Genomic DNA, 4,910 nt, shown 5'->3' on the forward strand with positions numbered 1-4,910 from the left:
TTGTAGCATCACTCATCATATGGACTAGTCTGTGAGACTTTGAGACTTGTCTTTCTGAAGGGACAAGGAAAAGTTTAGGATTTCTGACTTTTGTACTCCACATTTTTTTCTTTTTTTCTTTTCCCCTTTTTTTCTCTCGTCTACTATTTCCCATGACAGGGGAACTATCTAGTCATTAAAATGGTAGAAGGTCCTTTAAAAGACCATTGGAACCTTGCTACCAAGGGGTGGTATATGATGGCATCATCATTTTCCTGATGGAGCTTGCTTGACATAGTCCCTACACAGCATGACAAGTCCTTTCTTGAACACATTCTTAGTCTTGGAGCATAGATTCCAGCCTCATGTAGTCAGGTCTCTCAGACTTGGTGGGCACTTGAGACCACATAAGTCATCTTTCCCTGAAGACTGACTAGACACACTTCGAGATGGAAAAAAAAGGGTGGCTGCATCCAGAGAATCTAAGTGCACCATATCCATGTTGCTGTGATAGGGCATCGTCTCTCCTTTGTTAAATACTCATTGACTTGCTAGTGCCCCATTTCATTCCAACATTTACCCTGAAATAAAAGGGTACTGGCCTTACAGCAGCACCTACAACAGTGGTCATTAATCTATGAAGATCTAAACACAAATCTGTTTTCAGCTTCAATAACACAGTAAAGACTCATCACTCTTCTAAGCACTTTGAGTTTATACTAAAATATAAACATTTGAAATAGGTGTAGCTTGGGAGTCTCAACCAAATTATCCCAGGAAATATTTTTATGTTAATTTGCTTTTAAGTGGAATGTATCGCACCCCACATTTCTTTTAGAATCCTTCTCTTCTTTCAAGGTTCTGCTCAGTTTCTTTCTACTCAGTGATGCTTTCCCTGATTCTTTGCCCACTTCTTGCCTTCCCTCTCTCATCCCTCACCTCTGTTCCCAACAAATAAATGCTTTCTATCTCTTCAAACTTTCTTAGAGCACTTTGGATCTCTTATTTACTCTGATCATATTTGACCTTGTTTCATATTAAGCAAATATATGTGCTATCATCCTAATTTCATTTTAAGTTCCTTTAGGGCTTTGACTTTACATCCTGCTCCTCTCTCACCCTCATCCCACCATAGTCCAGTACTTCTCACACAGCTGCTTTATGTTTGCTGAATTAAAACAAACATGAAGTTTTGTTATTTTTCACTGACTAGAAAATGATTATGACAGGTCATTTATGTTAACATGAAATATTTAAGTAAATGGAATTGTATTCTTTTTGTTATTTTAACAAGTTATTTCTGGCTTCATAATATTATTTGTAAGGTGCTGACCCTTTTATTGGTGGACTGTTTGAAGACCTAAAGGGACAGAAAAATAATTTGTATAATTTTGTTTCCAATTTGTAAAGTAATGCCTCTCTTCCAATCAACAGCTTTCCAGCAAACCAGAAAAACTGATAAAAAGGAATTTATAAAGAATGGTGTCTCAGATAGAATTTTAAGGAGACAGAGACTGTTCAGAGGACTACTTAGAGAACAGTTCTTCAGATGAACTGAGGATTTATTTGAAGTCAGATCAGTGAATGAGTAATGTTCCTACCTCTCAGTATTGCTGTGAGGATAAAATGAGATATTTGTAAAATATTTTGTAAATGTTAAATACTATATAAGTACTGATGATGATGGTGATGATGGTGGCTACAGGGCATTATGGTCTATTACTATATTGACATGTGAATATTTTTTAGTTTTAAAGGTTATAATTGACAAAAATGTAAATCAAATAAGTATATAGGGAGTATGGAAAAATATAGGTACTGCTGGTTTTGCCTTATAGAAAGATGACTTAGAGTTTTACATCATAAGGTATAGATGAGTCCCTGTTCAATAGGAGACTTTAAGACATTATAGGCAGTTGCAAAGTCAACAGGAGAAGACACTATAGGAGAAGCAAGAGGTAAGTTGAGCAGAACAGGAATCCCAAGAAGTCAAGGACAGGAAGCACAGGTGGCTTTTCATGGACATAAGAGAGGATTCTTCAGGCACTTTGCTGGGAACTTGATAAAAAGAGAAGCATTTGTACAATCGGTGAAGCAGTGGCTGAAAGTACATTGAGAGTAGAATCCTACTGCTGTGCACAGAACTCTTTGAGTCTATTGTTGAGTCAGGTTGAGATGGGAACCCTTTTGAGAATGCCTGTATTACCCTCTGCTTCTGTCTGGTTGAGAAGGAGAAACTATGGTATATAGAGATTTTGCATCTATTTTACTGAGATTGGTCCTTTGCTGAGAGAAGATGCAGAGAACTGATTAGACAAAGACAAATCCTCTTCTATTTACAGATAAGAGGAACTTGACAGTTCTTTGGTTTAAGAGAACTACTTGTCATTACAACAGATCCCTATGAGCTAAAAGAGCTGTCACTTTCACTGGCTCAAGAATAAAGAGGGCTTTGTTCAATAGGAAAGTGGTAAAAACCAGAAATAGAACAGGTAGCAGAGAAGCAGCTTTCTGAGATACAGATCATTTCTGAAGAGACAAAGGGCATCGACACGTGCAGACCAGAGTTGGAAGATACCCCAGCCCATCAATTTGTCCACTCATAGTCCTCCTTACTAGGTTTTTCATAAGTGTGTACAGATACTATGTATAGTGGTAGTTGAGTATAAATCAGGTTTATGGGTAATTTTTTTCTTTTGCCTTCTATTGAGTTACTCTCAGATCATTACTGATTTTGCCTCCTATTGGGTAGTTTTAATGATTACTTCAACTTCTGAATATTAATGAGAAAAAAATTTGCCTTATTAAAAATGTTTTATGTTTATGAGTTAATGGAGTCATGGCAATTTTGTGTAAATAGGAGACAAAAGAGGCTAAAAGTAAAGGGAAAAGGGGTGATGGGAGGAAAGAAAAAGAGGAGAGACAGAGACAGAAACTTGTATCATAGTATTACCTCTGGGTACATAGGACTGCATAATACTACAATGGATGATTGAGCAAACATAAAAAAAAAATTTGAGTAGGTAATGGTACCATACTTGAACTACTCATTTTAAAAGTAATTTTTAAATAGTTGAACTTATCTTGGAGAATTTATGAGCATAGAAATAATCATACAGGATGGGAAGATATGAATAGACCTCCATATAACATAGCTACTGTTGAAGTACCAACATGGGGGTATAGGAAAGAGGGTAATCACAAGTTCAATGAAGCATGATAGTATAAGTTAATTTAGGTAGTTGCATTTATAAACTCACTCCTAAAGTCCTACTCTGATGCCTCAGGTTCCTGATCCTTATGCCCACCATCCAAAATGAGAAAGATTTAAGTACAATCCTTGATCTCTCTTGTCTAATACACAGTATACATTAGTCACAATGATGTTTGTTACCATTCTGGAGAGATGCCTACTAAGGTAGGAAAGTATTGAGATCAGCTTGATAGAGTATCAATATATCTGAAGTTACAGGTCCTTGAAATGGGCATCTTGTAGTTTGAGGCACAATCTCAGGCAACCCAAACCACTCCAGTGGTTGTACATTGAAAGGATGGACTTCCTGGTTGTCTCCACAATATGCTGTCTCTATTTCCATCATCATTCCCTTTCTCCCCCCCCCCCCCCCCCACCTTGGACTTTGTCCCTGGTACACCAGACACTGGATTATGGTAATGGAATTTCAAGCCCTATCTTTCCAGGCACCTCTTCCCTCCCCTTTCCAGCTCCCTCTTATATGCTTATGTAGAAGTTACTCAAGAGCAGGAACCCTCTTTCCTGATTACCCAGAATTTAGCACAATGTTTGCCAAATTTTAAGTCTTTAACAAATGTTGTGTATTATTTAAATAACAGTGAGAAAATTTTCAAGTGGTGCTTCCATCTCTACTTCCATATCTGGGGTAAGCCTAGTGACTCTGCTACAACCTACCTAGGATAGTTGCTAATTGTTCAATGAATCTGTACCCTGGCCTCCGTTCCACCAGTGAACAAGCAGTTATGGGATAGTCAGGTAGGTGCAAATGCAACTCTTATTTTCTCTACCATTGAAACTAAAGCTCTCATGAGACTAATTTTTAGAACCTTAAATTATCACTCTAATAAAACCATAGAAAAAGCATAAAATCCAGTCTTAAAAATTGGACTTTTCAGAACTGCTTTAAATACAATAATTTTTAAGATGAAAAACCTACAAATTAGTGGCCTATATCAATATTCATTAAGACAAAGAGATGCCTGCATGTACTCTTCTTTATTGATCACTGGGGGAGCATTCAAATAATCTTCACAAACCTCCAAATTACCACTAAATTTCGTATTTTCAGAGATTGCAAAATGAAGCAAAATAATTTTTCTTGAAAAAGAACAATTTCAGAAATAGTTAAAATCAATACATTTAAAATTATATCATATTTGGAAAAACTTTCACTTTATACATATACATATATATATATATATACATATATGTATATAAATCCAAAATACTATCTCCATATTCTTCTTGAGAAAGGTAATTCAACATGATTTAGGAGCATTTATTTTTATGCCTAAAAACAACACAAATAATAACAAATAAAATTGTTTTTTCATGTAGTTTCAGATTAATACAAATAAAATAAGTTATTTCCTTAGCTTATTTAAATCAAGTATTGACAAGGATGAATGGAAAATATTTATGACACATAATCTTATGAAGAAAATCACACAAATCCTTCTTTTGCCTTTTTTTGCTTAAATATTCATGTTTACTAAGAAACACTATCTTGAAACTCCCTTAAAATTCATATTCTTTCATTTTTTTATACTTTTACAGTTTAATCATAACAGGAAAAACATCTAGCTTTGCTGAAGATTCATCTAAAATACAAAATGAAATGTTAAAAAGCTAAAACTCAAGATTAAAATTTTGTATTTTTATTCAGCCTAAAAGAAAT

At 35.2% G+C, this 4,910-nt stretch overlaps 1 long non-coding RNA gene across 1 annotated transcript; it reads left to right on the plus strand.

Annotated features, from left to right (window-relative positions):
* Positions 1-2,085: 2,085 nt before the first annotated feature.
* LOC141516140 (uncharacterized) lies at positions 2,086-4,910 on the plus strand. Its single transcript, XR_012476617.1, has 3 exons — positions 2,086-2,221; positions 3,832-3,988; positions 4,790-4,910. It is a non-coding gene; the product is annotated as an uncharacterized LOC141516140 (long non-coding RNA).

Source organism: Macrotis lagotis, chromosome 3, assembly GCF_037893015.1.
Source record: "Macrotis lagotis isolate mMagLag1 chromosome 3, bilby.v1.9.chrom.fasta, whole genome shotgun sequence".
Lineage (NCBI taxonomy): Eukaryota > Metazoa > Chordata > Mammalia > Peramelemorphia > Peramelidae > Macrotis > Macrotis lagotis.